This window comes from Bactrocera tryoni, chromosome 1 (genome assembly GCF_016617805.1).
Source record: "Bactrocera tryoni isolate S06 chromosome 1, CSIRO_BtryS06_freeze2, whole genome shotgun sequence".
NCBI classification, from domain to species: domain Eukaryota; kingdom Metazoa; phylum Arthropoda; class Insecta; order Diptera; family Tephritidae; genus Bactrocera; species Bactrocera tryoni.
Window position 1 is genome coordinate 77,526,106 of NC_052499.1, and position 15,065 is coordinate 77,541,170.

The window sequence follows — 15,065 nt, forward strand, 5'->3', positions numbered from 1 at the left end:
GAAGGAGCCCACGCTACCGAACGTTACAACTAAAATCTTAGGATAATTGACATTTGGAGTTTCAATACCCTCGACTGTAACGTTAAAATTCTTTGTCCAGTTCGTGAATATGGTCGCTGTGGATTTAGTGGGGCAGAGTGTTAAGCTCCTTGCAGAGAAGAAGAGAGAAAGGTTCAACTACTACTGTAGTTGAATATCAGTTATCGGAAAAACGCCCTCAACCCAACAAAAATATGGTAGGTGTTTTATTTATATTTCCGCTATATGGGAGCTTCGCTAACAGCTTTCCATTTTTCAGTCGACTGACACAAGAGATAAGAGGAACACCTCCATTCCGTTGGAAGGACCAAGTGGAGAAGGACCCGGCTTTGCTTGGAATATCCAATTGGCGCCACGTAGCGAAAAGAAGAAACGACTTGCGCGCTGTTGTTAACTCGGCTATAATCGCGTAAGCGGTGCCTACGCCAATTAAGAAGAAGAAGAAGAAGACACAAGAGTGTCCCTAAAGCTCATTTCAAAAATTATCGACCGTAAAACTACTACAGAGTATCGTTTCTAGTTTTTCCCTTGTATTTGAAAGAAGAGTCTTCTATACAGGGTTTTCATTGCTAACGCTCACTTTTTGTCGGGGCCCATAGCAGAGCCATAGCATAACAATGGGAAAGTATGTGCTCTGCTTCGAGTTTTGTAAGTTAAAACACACATGCTACACATGCCAAAATGAAATGCTACGGGAGTAGCGTAGTTTTTCAAACGCTGCTTCTATATACTCCGTACACGCCGGACAGTCCGGACTAATGTCTTTGTGGAATCTGTAAAAGTAGCTTCTAAAGCATCGATGTCCGCTAAGTCTCTGAATCAGATAGAAATCCAAGTCCCTTGTCGTATGGCTATACGCGAGTGCATGTCCGGAATAACTCTGGGGGCCAACGCCCTTTGGATGAGGATTGCCACCGCTGCTGCTACATTTTGATGTCCTTGTTCTTCTCCTCTGTCTTAGCCGATACTATTTTAGGCGCTGATATAATCGCTCGAGTTCATCTGCCTGGATGAAATGAGTACATACAGTTTTTAGTTATATATTTTTTGGTTAAACACAATTACGAGTTACAATTCGAAAGAATTGACATCACAATCTTTGCTCAATTTATTATTTAATACATACAACTGTTACAACAACTACTATTTCCGCCTGAATTGGTATAAAGTGTTTGCTACAACAATATTAACGCATAACCAGCCCAGTGGCAACGCCAGCTACTAAACAGCTGCAACACAGAGTCGCATTGGCTGGTCTAAAGTGCTCGCTGTGCTTGTGTGAGTGCGTTCGCTTTGAGTGATTTTCAAATGCAGCGCAAGTGTAACGCTGTGTGACTTTGTGCTTTAGTCAAACGTTAGTTGAGTGCTAATTCGCTGTTGGTGATGTTCATAATAAAACGCTGCGGGTGATTTTTCGTGTCTGAACGGCGCTGCATTGGCATTTCTTTGCACCCAACAAATCGAACAAAATGTTTTTCCAATTGTGTTTAGTTCTTAAATCTTGCGGCGGATTGCAAAACTGAAATAATTTGCTTAAACGAAGCTCGTCCGATTTTTTACATGTATTTGTGTTTTTCCTTTTGTGTTTTTGTGGAATTTTTATTAAAATATTAACGGCAGTGGCTGGAAGTGTCTGCAAATGCAAACAAATCAATTAGCACATCCAGTGCAGAGCAAAATATGTAAAATTATCTACATACAAACATATTTACGTACTTGCGCGTGTGCGTTATAATATTTGTGTTTGTGCGTGTGTGTGCGGTATAAAAAGTGAAAAACAAAGTGTGAATTCGTGCGAATAACTGTGCCAAAGCGTAGGCAAATTTTCAAACATAAATCTTGTACGAAGATGTGTTTTGCTGTTGCTTTTTGATTCTACGCTCGAAAGCCGTTGCAGCTGTGAAGCGTGAATTTCTGTGCGGTACTTCAAAACGTGCCCAAGGTATCCAAAGTGTCGACTGTTGGACTGTTGCTGAATGGCATTCCAATTGGTTGCTGCTGCCGCTGCCGCGCCACTGCCGAGCAGCTAAACGACCATCAGGTAAGAGGCCTTGGTCATACTAATTTGGGCTGTGGTTTGCGCTCTAGGCCGTGGCTAATGAAAATGATCTCGTGTGCTTAATAAATCGATGACCATTGATTGAAATGAGCTCGCTCAAAAATATAAAACACACATACATATGTGTGCATTAATTTGTCATAATTGCATTTGTTTAATAGCATTTTTTATTATTCCACCAATTTTTACCTTTCCTGTATGGCTGGGAAATAACTGCAGCGAATGTCAGACAAAACAAAATCCAACATCGATTTATACATTCATACTAATTTGTTTTTGTTTAGACGAGCATTAAGCTCTCAAGTTTGCCGCAGCCATCTGACGTCTGCGTCTGTAAATATGTATTTCATTACTTATGTATATTGTATATCCCCATATGTCAATCCTAATGCATGTGTGCAAATATACGTCTGTCTCGGGCGTTTGTTGGCATTTTACGTTGCTTCGTTTTCGAATCTCAGACATCTAAATCTAACTATGTATCTATCTGCTCATCCACCCGCAACTGTTGCCCTCAGCGACCAAAATACGCGGCGCTGTTTGTGTGCTCATGCTCACTTATTTACATAAATACATACATGCATACATATCTATGTGTAAGGTCGTTTTCGCTCATAAATACAGTGGCGATACAAATAGGGTAATATATTTGCCTTCACGTCGGGGATTTCTTATTTTTTGCTGATTAATTTTATGGCCAATAATACTATCGTCATTCATAACAGTTATAAGTACGCAAGCTCTCTTCTATAGTCAATCATTCTGCCTAGGTAACTACAGTTAAGTGAAATATCAGTTTATATGTATTATTCTTTGCTTCGGTGGGGTTACCTAGTGGATAGAAGTAGTTTCGTGTTTATGACATAAAAGTTGGTTCTCCATAATGTACTAAAACTATTCTCGAAATATGGCACAAATTACAGATGAGTTAGAAACAGTCAAGCATTTGGATATATCGGTTTGATAGAGAATATTTTGTGTTATGCAGTACAGGATACATTCAAAGCCTTATTGTTATTTCCGGTATAGATTTGTGATTAGAAAAACAGTTTGTCGGAGCCAATATTTGAGATTTTAAAAACAGAAAATTTGTTTCAATAATCGAAAAAATATGTTCTGAAAAATTTAAAAAATTATGAATGAAGTCTGTAACTGTAACTATACTCGTTTTCAAAATTTGAACGTTTATTTAATGTAAGGTTCCATAATTTTTTAAAGAAAAAAACACAAAAAGCTAAGAAACTTCAAATTTAGTGGGAATGTTTGTTATCATGCGAAAAAGCATTATTTGACATTTAATTTTTGAATTGCTTTCAAATGTCGATCGCGGCTATGTCTCAGATGGTCCATCTGTTGAGTTCAATTTTTGGATGACTCATTCGACAATTCAACTTCTAACTGGCGAATGACACACTTGATGTTTTACTCCAAGCCCTGAACCGAAGCGTGATTGTCCGCATAGACATTAGACTTTACATATTCCTACAGGAAAAAGTCTAGCGGTGTGCGATCACACGATCTTGGTGACTAATCGACCAGTCCAAAACGTGAAATTATCTGCTTTTGGAAGTGTTTACTCAATAAATCCATTGACTTGAAATTGATTTGATATTGAAACCGAATATCTCGGAGATCACGAGCTTCAATTTCAGGCATCAAATAGTCGGTTATAATGGGTGACGTTCTAACCTGCATCATTTTTGAAGAAATATGGACCGTTGATTCCATAGGCTCACAAACTACACCAAACCGGTTATTTTTGTATGAAATGGCAGCTCTTGAATCTCTTTAGGTTGTTTCAATTACCAGTTAAGAGGCAAAAGATGTTGCTCGCTTGAGCATTCGAAAAATGTTTCACAAATATACTAAAAAGGGTTTATAAGCTCAAATTTCAGTATCAGATATTTGTATAATAAATATACCGTACTTTTTTTGAATGACTAGTTCAATATCATTTAATTTTATCTTAATTAAAAATCTTGTTAGGACTAATAGACCAATGGCGAATATAGCCCAATGAACATTTATATTCGTACAATGTGTTTAATTATATTTAAATAAACCAAATTAATTAATTTTTTTGACCTGACCCCTCCTAAATTTTATTTGTGCAGCGCCCCTGTTGCGTAAACACATACAGACATTTGCATATGGCGGGTATTTATATACTTGTATATTATGAAGGTTCTTAATTTTGAAAAGTTATAGTTTCCACGCTTGTCTATTTCTTGTGTTGTTTTTTTTTTTGCTTTCCAATTGTCTTTAACTATTGTTCTTTTATCGACACTATCTACGCCGACTGTGAGCATCAAAAGCGGAAAAGTGCACAGTTCGTCGCACAGCGATTGCCAGAAATAGTTGGAGGGGGAAAATAGACACAAACTTGCGGTGCTTACAAACATACATACACACATACATATAAACATAAAACACGATGTGCATTCAAAAATTCATTCATTTGCCGCTGCATAACAACAAATACATACGTATGTATGTATGTATGTGTGTATGCACAAATTTACATTTGACAGCCAGCGGCGACTTCATTTGTCGGGTCAATAAACGCTGCGCGTTAATCGCTACTCGCCGTCGCGCCGCATTGGATTTGTGTGATGTCAAATGAGTACACACATACATGCATACGTACATACATATGTATATTATTTATGTGGATGGCTTGTAAAGTGTAGCGCCTTTCGGCAGCTCAACAAATTCGTTTAAGTAAATAATAACAACACTAATGCCATTTAGTATTCCCCCACAAATATATTGTGAGCACAAACATACAAAAATACGTGTGTGCGTGTGTGTGAGTAGTTGCTCCCTAAGCACGCTCGGGATGCTCCTTGGGTAATTTATTTCACTGCTAATGTCTACACCATGTGAACCACTTTCTTCATCGCGTTGGTTGCCACTAATTTAGAAGTATCAGTAAGTCAATCAAGGTGCGCCGCTGCGCAACAACTACAACCACAACAAAAAACAAAAAACAACTGTGAAAAAGGTGAACCCAAAGAAACAACATTACATGAAATTTCAATGCCCTTCTCTAGCACAGTCTCCGCCATTGACCATTGTCACGAATTGTAAAACGCCTTTGTTGTTGCTTGCCACTGGTTTTCAGCGCACGGTTTCTCTTATATAAATTTTATTTATGCCATTTTGTTAGAAAGTTTCACACAAACTTCCTACACACAACGTGAAAATGTTAATTCTTAGCTTTTTTGCTGTTGTTGTTGTTCGCTTTTTACTGCTTTTGTTTTGGCTTTTAATTCACAAGTCGCGCGTGTCTTTATGATATTAGTTAATTGCTAGTGTTGTTATTGTTGTTGTTGTTGTCATTGCCGCTTCTTCACTTTTTATTTGGCCTTTGGTACACTTTTTGTGACAACAGCAGCGGTGTTTGGGTTTTTGCTGTTGTTGCTTTTAGATTATTTGTCACTTTTTTGTCGCGTTTATTATATGCTCATTGTTAATTAGTTTTTTGCTCATTTCATTTGCTTTACTCTATTTACACAGATATGTGGGTATATTTGAAATCAGCTGACGTTGAAAATCCCACAATCGCTCACCCGTTCAATAAGACATTTGTATGTATGTACATATGTATGTGTATGTGTATGTATCACTGAAATCACTGGCTTACGATTGCGGAATTCGCTGATTCCTCGCAGTTTATTTTTACGGCCATTTTTTCGTTTCTTGCTGACCGTTAAGTCGCACGACTCGAAAATTGTGTCATTCGGTAACGGTTTTTAGCTGAGTTTAAACTTTTCTATTCAATGCTGATGATTTTCATTACTTCATGCGATAACATTTCAATGGCTTTTGTGCGGCAGTTATGTGCACATCGTGAATAACTATCTAAGTATATCATTGTACATATATACATACATACATATTTACTTGTTTATATACATAAACTTTGTACATTAAGTTGAAACAGTTTTTCTTGAGAGAGAGAGCCTTTTATGTTGTGGGATGTCAATAAAAGTAAGGTTATCAGTTAAAATGGGATATTTGTGGTCGTTAGGGGAAATTTATATTTGAAGGGAGCTTCTTATTGCAAAATGTTTATATACTGAACATGTTATATTATTAGTTAAATAGGGATATTTTAAGTCGTTGGGGGAAATTTGTATTTGAAACGATTTTCTTGTTGCAAAATATTTGTATACTGAACTTGTTATGGTATTAGTTAAAAGGGGATATTTGAAGTCGTTAAGGGAAATTTATATCTGAAACTACTTTGTTATTGCGAAATGTTTATATACTGGACATGTTAAATTATTAGTTAAAAAGGAATATTTGAAGCCGTTAAGGGAAATTTATGTTTGAAATATTTTTTTATTGCAAAATGTTTATATACTGACAATGTTATATTGTTAGTTAAAAAGGGAAATATTCGAAGTCCTTAGGGGAAATTTTTATTTTAAACGATTTTTCATTGGAAAATGTTTATATGTACACTGAGCATGTTATATTATTAGTTAAAAAGGGATATTTTAAGTCGTTAGGGGTAATTTATATTGAACGATTTTTTAATTTTAAACGATCTTATTGCAAAATTCTTATATCCTGAACCGGATATATTATGTTAGTGACTATCGTTGTTGTTTCCCGCATATCTTCATTATCAAGACCAGCCTTAAAAAGTCTGTGACAAATATAGAAACACCTATGTAGCTCAAACATAAAAATTTTAATATTTAAAATTGGAGCTTTCTTCCCATTTTATCCAACCGCCACCAACTTATGCAGAAATTGCGACCACCCTAATGTATTTATTGTCTACATTTGTAAATATGCTGGAGTATTTATTCGTTTGGAAGGTGATGGATCGCCATATAAACACAATGAAAATCGGCCATATATTTTTTGCTGTGAATGATTGTTAATTTTTATGGTTATTTACGCCAAGGTCATCTCTTTTTACACATCATGTTCGACTTCGAAATTGGTTCATAATAATATGTATGTATGTATGTATAGTGATAAGTTGCTATAAAAGCAGCTTGATATTTATCGCCGATAGTAAAATGTAAACAAATAACGGTCTGAATGCGAAGAATCGCTTGAAATTACTGGGCTAGTGGTAATGAACTTTCGGAAGATAATCTAATATAGATTGTTTTATGAGAAAGCGCAAGTTTCCTTAATATTGGTGCCGTTGCTTTAATTTTTAATTGCAAAAGCATCTATTTTTTACAATTTTTCATAAATTATATATATAATAAAAGGTAATCTATTTCGAGATTCCTAAGTTTTTTAAAGAAAAAACACAGAAACTTCAAATTTAATGGGAAATGTTTATTATCATTCGAAAGAACATTATTTAGCATTAACTGTTTTATGATTATATCTTTTAAATATTGGTCGCAGTATCAGATGGTCAATCCGTTGAGTTCAATTTTCAATTATTCATTTGAGTTTTTCGACTGGTATCTGGCGAATGAGATGCTCGATTTTTTGCTCTAAGGCTTGAATCGAAACAGGATTGTCCGCATAAACTTTAGACTTTACATATCCACACAGGAAAAAGTCTAACGGTGTGATATAACACGTTCTTAGTGGTCAATCGACGCTCTATAAATTGATTGATTGATGCGATGTGTTGAAATCAGAAGTCGCCGATCTCGAGCTTCAATTTCATCCATCAAATAGTCGGTTATCATAGCGCGATAACAATCGCGATTATAGCTACTTTCCAACCGGCATCATTTTCAGGAAATATTGATCGATGATTTCGCCGACCAACAAACCACACCAAACCGTTGCTATTTCTGGATGAAATGACAGCTTTTGAATCTCTTCAAGTTGCTCTTCGACCCAAATGCTGCAATTTTGCTTGTTTACATACAATTGAGCCAGAAATGGGCCACGTTGCTGAACAAAATTTGGCTCAAAAACATCGTCTCTTCTTGGAACTTTTCAAGAGCCCATAGAACGACTTTTTCAATTTAAGATTTCGACGTAGAATGCGCCAAGTCGTTCCGTACGACATTCCGAGTTGCTGCGAATGGCGCCTAATCGACTCTCCACGGTCTTCGTGTACACTCTCAGCTACGGCTACTATATTCTTCTTCACTGCCTGCTGAACGGTCGAATATTATCCAATAATGAATGCTGGGTCTCAAGATGAGTGATGGGGTAGCTAATACTACGTTCAGGCCGATTATGTTGACTTAAGTTGAGCGAAGCGCGCGAAAAACATTATTTACAGAACCTGAATTTTCGTAATAAAGTTGAACGATTTGTAAACGTTGGCTGGAGTCGTTCCATGATGAAATGCCAAACAATACTGACCAAAAGTAACATGACAGCTTGACCCGACTCATGCGTGATCTGTCAAAAATAGATCACCCGTTATATCGAATCAAGTACAAAATCAAGTTGGGGACATTTTCGTTAACATTTCGTGAAGACTAAGAACGACTGGCGAGCTATAGTAGTCGTAGTTGGATTCACTACGGCATTGTGATGCCAATCAAAAAGCAACTTAAACTTAATTGTTTCAGATAATAATAACCGTTATATAATTTATAAAAAAGCTCAAATAATTTATGTAGACCGGGTTTTTTGAAAATTCCGTGTATCCTCTTCTTGTTAGTTATAGTACTTGGGAAACCAAAAATTGATCTTTAAATAGTTTCTGTAAAAGTGGGTTAACTTTTTTTCTGAATGTGTCAACTAACTAGAAATACGAGTAGTCTTTGCTCAGTTTTTAATTTTATCAACTCTATCTGTGCCATTTTATTTGTGACGAGCTCTTCGTATTTTTTTCTCTAAAAAATATTTATATATTATATAATATATGTATGTATGTATATGCTTGTGATTATGAAGTGAGTGTAAATTTTTTTAACGAGTGGCTTAAAACCTCCAAGTCCTCTTTAAAACTATCGAGAAATTCCGAAGCGGCCATTTCATGCCTGAAATTCATACTATGAACTCACTTTTTCCATTTCGCATTGATAAAATACTTTCACTGCTACTAATCTTATCACACTTATGTGGTTAAGAATTAATAAAAATTACCTCAGTAAAAATGTAGCTAAATTACCTCACGATTGCTTACGTAAATAAAAATAAAAATAAACATACAAAAGCACAGATAAATATAATATATAATAATGCGAGGTAATCTAGTTACTTCAAATTAGATTTATGAACTGATATATTTTTAAATGAAGCACATATCATAAATATAAATATGTATTAATATATTGTAGCAATAAAAGGAAAATACGTGTTTGGAAAATGGAGAATCACAATAAATAATAAATGCTGGTCCAACAAAAGAGCTCCTAAAGAGTTGTTCAAAATTTGGTAGTACATATAAAGCGATTATTATACCCTCAACAGGGTGTGTTAAGTTTGCCACGAAGTTTGAAACATTTGGAAGCAAGTGATCAGCATCGTGAGCTGAGTCAATTTAGACATGTCTCTTTCCGTAAACGCGAACTGGGCCCTCAGTTTTTGAGATATCAATATGAAACATCGCACTCATCATTTTCTCTCCAAAAAGCATATAGCTTCCATACAAACTTGACGATCGCAAGAAAGTCTTTGTACGGAAAGACGAGATATCTTCAAGATATTTGGCCTGGGTTGTAGTCTAAAGCAATGGTGGAATCTTTGACAACGTTGTACGAGTTGGATAACTATATGCAGCAAAAATATTAGAATATACAAATTTTCCATTTAAATCTACCCAAACTTAACATTTACCGATTGGCATTCCGAGCTGCCAATAATGTCGCTAGCTATTGAAGCATGGTCTCTAAGCATAAATCCAAATTATTTTTAAACGCTTTCAATATTCTATTTCAAGACACAAAACGCGTTGTCTTTTTATAAACCATTGTATTCTGCTGCCATATTCAGCTTTTCGTGCCCCTTGCAGCTTGTGGCAAATTGTGTGAAGCGAAATTCACTTTCAACCACATTCCTTGATACATATTTGTACATATTTATAGGTGTATGTACGAGTGTATGTGCAAAAAAGTTTATATATATTTTGCATAGGTATGTGTGCCGCATGCGTACTTCATACAAACCCTGTGGGAAAATCTTGAATTCTTCTTGTTGTGACTTAAACATTTTAAGAAGTAATGATTTCCAGTTAGGTGTTGGTATGGTTGCTGTATAAGTTCTGGAAAATAAAAATTTATTACAAACTGGTCTGTTTTTTAACGTAAAACACGATTTTAGAAACCGCAAACTATCAGGCATGATTTCTGATAAAGTCAAAAAAGCGGGCAATATGTAAAGACCTACATTTTATATGTTTGATTCATTATACATACTTATATGGTACGAGTAGATTTAATTTTAATGAAAAAAAAATAAAAAAATAAAGAAATGGTTTTGCAAAGAAATTTCGTTTGTAATTTTATTCCATTTAAAGAGTAAGTCCAAACTGTCACACTACTGTAGTGTCTTTCAAGCTGAAGTCGCAGCCATTAAGGTAGCTACAGATGTACTTTTCCGAAGTGTGGCTTCTTTTAGGGAGGTTCGAGCAGAATGGGAAAGAGCGGGTTCCTCTGTCTTCGTGCACTTGGGCGCTGAATCTCTGGGCTTTGGACGAGCTCAGCAAGCGTTGGTCAGCAACCAGCACTGGTAAGGTTCGCCGCAATGATAAGTGTCCTAAACTGGACACTGGTGGAAACTTCTAGACACTTCCTTCTTTTCTGTCCAGTTTTCGCCAAACTTAAGTTGAAGCATCTCGTTTATCATTATTATTATATTATTTTTACGAATCCGTCGTATTGGCTGGAATTGATATTAGCCTTTTCAATTAATTTTAGGCAGGCTTTAGGCGATTTGTCGAAATCCTACGGTCTGCTTGATCCATACTTTGAAGTTCTAAGCATCACAACGTATAAGTGTCTTTAGCTGTCCAAGTGAAATTATTCGTGATCTCACGAGAAATCAGAAAGATGTGTTATCTGCAACAAAATATAAAATAGACCTTAGTCTACATAAGGCTTGCTAGTAAGATAAGTAAAGTTTAAGTTTAATATAGAAATCGTAGGATAGTTGTTAATAAAATATTTCATGTTGAAGTGGTAGTCTCCAAGTACCGTCGTTTTCAAGAAAAACTTTTACGAACCTAAAGTTTAAATAATTCTTCTTGTTTCCAATTGTAGCCAGGTCCTTCTCCACCTGGTCTTTCCAATGAAGTGGAGGTCTTCCTTTTCCTCTGCTTCCCCCGGAGCGAACTGCGTCGAAAACTTTCAAAGCCGGAGTATTTTAGTCTATTCGGAGTAGATGACCTAGCCATCGTTGGCGCTGTTTCTTAATTCGCTGAACAATGTCAATGTCGTTCCATCGACTGCGGCATTCGCCGTTGACAATGCACACAGGACCATAAATCTTCCGCAGAACCTTTCTCTCGAAAACTCGTAACGCCGGCACATCAGATGTTGTCATCGTCTATGCTTGTGTACCATATAGCAGAACAGGGATGATGAGTGACTTGTAGAATTTGGTCTTTGGTCGTCAAGAGGGAACTTTATTTCTCAATTGCCTACTCAGTCCGAAGTAGCACCAGTTAGCGAGAGTAATTCGGCATTGAATTTCAAGGCTGACGTTGTTGTTTGTGTTAATGCTGGTTCCAAGATAGACGAAATTATCTAAAACTTCGAAGTAATGATTGTCAACAGTGACATGGGATCCGAGTACCGAACGCGCCGACTGTTTGTTCGATGACAGTAGATATTTCGGCTTGTCCTCGTTCACTGCCAGATCCATTTTCTTCGCTTCTTTTTCCAATCTAGAAAACTACCAAAAATATATAAAACCATATTCTGACCTAACCACTTAAATATGAAGTACTCAAGTCAGTTAAAAATTCTAACATTTTAATGTTACACTTAGACAGTTTTTCCCTGCAGGGTCTGCTCCCATTCATACGTCAGCGTCAAGCTATCCAGCTTGATTGTTCGCAAAGCCAAGTGTAGCTGTTGCGCCTTTTGTTGTTTTGTTGCCAATTGTTGTGTTGTGAATAAAATGACTGCGCGAATTTGGCATTGGATCGGTTACTATATATGAGTACTCATATTGCCTATATATAAAAAACCCGCTTGTGGGCGCTACTTTTGAGTGCAGTGCGGTGCATGGAATTTCCATTAAAAAACTAGTTTTCGCTGAATGCATTTGCTCCCCAGCAATGCATGTGTGTATGTGACAGCTTCTGTTCATTTGTGTGTGTGTTTCCGCGTAATTGCGCTTTGCAGAACGGTGAGAGGGTGCCCTAGCGCCTACTCCACGATATATGCGGTGCATTTTTCATTTCATTTTTTCAAAAGCGGTTAACTCTATAGGCACTCGCAAGCCAAGGCAGCGAAGCACATGCAATCGCACACACACACACACATATGCACATGCGTACCGACCTATGTGCCATTGCAAAATTTATGGGAATAAGCGTACGAAAAGTGACAGCTGAGCTATGCTGACTTATTAATATGCTAGTGTGTATCTATATATACTTACATATATGTATGTGTGGATGTCAGTCTTTTGGTAGAGCTGAATTTTCGAAATTTTTCCCACCACAGGAATTCGCACAGATTTTCACTTTTCCTGCAATGCCAACCATGCCATCTAAGCCGACTTGAAATTGCCTATGCAATTTTAATTTATTTGTTTTTTTGCTATTTTATTTGCGATTTTTTGCTGTTTCTTGCATTCGCGGTTTTTTTCGGTTTTTTAGCGCTTTTATTTTAAGCCTTAAACCTGTGTGTGTGTGTTGGTGTGCGATTCTCGCTTGGCGGCGAAATCACCGCATTTGCCTCAAGTGCAAATCTCGGAAATCCGCTTAAGAATGCGGTCGCACCGGTATTGACTGGGCGCATGTCTTGTGCCACCAAGTTGACATGAATACGCTTAGCTGCGGTGTAGCGTCGCGTGCATGCACAAAAAAACGCAAAAAAAATTGAAAAAAAAATAAAAAAAATAAAAATAAAAAAAACTAAAAACGTGAACACTTAAACCATACAAAAGTATAACGATTTGGCCGTCTCTTCGCTTTCTTGTACTTACATACATTGGCTCCTGCTCGATGCTCCATTTTTAGAATTCCCATTCCAACAAATTTTGCCCATTCATTGCCTGGCTGTCTGTGCCTATGAATCTGTAACTGCTCTTGTGTTAACTGTGCACTCTTTACATATACATGCATACAAATAAATATATATATTGTAGAAGCATATGTACATACTATACATATGTACGTACGTTTGTACTTGCCACAAATGGCACGATCATACTGTGAAGGGTTTTGCTTGAAGAGTTTGTGAAGAGTCCACTTCAGCTCGCTGAATGCCACATTGTTCGGCTCATTATACGAATTAGTTGCAAGTGGCGAGCGCGTAAAGTGAATCTGTAATTATGACCGGAAAGAAAATAATAAAGAAATAAAGATCTTAAGCATGACGAAAGGGGAAATGAAATATGAAAAGCTGAAATTATAAACAAAAATCCCGAAATACTTTGTAGAATAGTGTAAAATCAACATACTATACAGAATAAAATACAATTCTTGACGAGGCTGATGAATCAGCAAAACCCTCAATTACAGTATGAAGAAGTGATACATTCATACTTTGCGGAAGTAGAATTCGGACAAATTAGAGGTTTCATGGCACTTGAGAGAACTCTAACGGATATGGAAATCAAGTTTACGTCTTAGCTTAAGTTTCCCTTTTATATTTTTTTACTAATAATAAAGTAGTATATTAAAACCTATTATTACATGTTTGATGAATGTAAGGTTTTCAGCTACGTTATCTCTACTACGTATCTCTTTTGCGACCTCTGCACCATAATGATGGTTACAATGGAGAAAATATAGCAGCCGTAGCTGAGAGTATACACGAAGACCGTGAAGAGTCGATTTGGTGCCGTTGGCAGCAGCTCAGACTGACGTATGGAACGGCTTGGCGCATTTTACGTCGAGATTTTAAATTGAAAGTGTACAAAATACAGGTTGTGAAAGAACTGAAGCCGCACGATCTTTCCAATCGAAATGACTTCACTCTGTGAGCTCTTGAATATGCGATGTTTTTGAACCAAATTTGGTTCAGCAATGAGGTTCATTTCTGGCTGAATGGGTATGAAAACAAGCAAAATTGCCGCATTTGGGGCGAAGAGCAACCTGAAGAGATTCAAAAACTGCCATTTCATCCAGAATAAACAATGGTTTGGTGTGATTTGATTTCTTCAAATTTGATGCCGGTGAGAACGTTACCGTCAATTGCGACCGTTATCGCGCTATGATAACGGACTATTTGACGCCTGAAACGGAAGTTCATGATCTCGGCGACATTTGGTTTCCACAAGACGGCACCACTTCCCAAACATCGCAGTAGTCAATGGATTTATTGAGAGCACATTTCGGAGAGCAGATAATTTCACGTTTTGTGCTGGTCTATTAGCCACCAAAGTTTTGTGATATCACACCGCATTTTCCTGTAGGGATATGAGCAAAATATCACGCGTATCAATCGGCAGTTATCAGTCCAAATGCTCGAACGAGTCATCGGAAATCGAACTGAACGGATGGACCATCTGAGACGTAGCCGCGGTCAATATTTAAAGGAGATAATCTTCAAAAATTAAATGCGAAAGAATATTCCTTCGAATGATAATAAACATTCCCCATTAAATTTGAAGTTTCTGTTTTTTTTTCTTCAAAAAAGTAGGGAACCTTGAAATGAATCACACTTTTTATGTCTCATAGTGTTTCCAACGTTTTCTTCTTGGTGTTGGAAAGATGTGGTAAAATTAAATACCCTGTTCAGGGTATAAAAAATTCGAGCGTCGATGAGAAACTACATTTATTACCTTAATCGGCAGCCTAAATCCGTTCCGCTGCAAACTCCGTCTTAAGTGTGACCTTTTTTCGTCAGATTTTGCACTTTGCGCTCCAACTTTTGCTTGGCGTTATTAAAAAGACGAT

At 36.8% G+C, this 15,065-nt stretch overlaps 1 protein-coding gene across 3 annotated transcripts in view; it reads left to right on the forward strand.

The window, feature by feature from the left end:
- The first annotated feature begins 1,388 nt into the window (after positions 1-1,388).
- Positions 1,389-15,065, forward strand: part of LOC120769634 (signal transducer and activator of transcription B) — a 60,399-nt gene continuing 46,722 nt past the window's right edge. For 2 of the 3 annotated variants that reach the window (XM_040096754.1, XM_040096742.1), the window contains exon 1: positions 1,391-2,080. The gene's annotated coding sequence lies outside the window, so the exon portion shown is untranslated. Of the gene's footprint in view, positions 2,081-15,065 lie in introns of all 3 variants that reach the window. The other variant, XM_040096762.1, reaches the window with a different exon arrangement.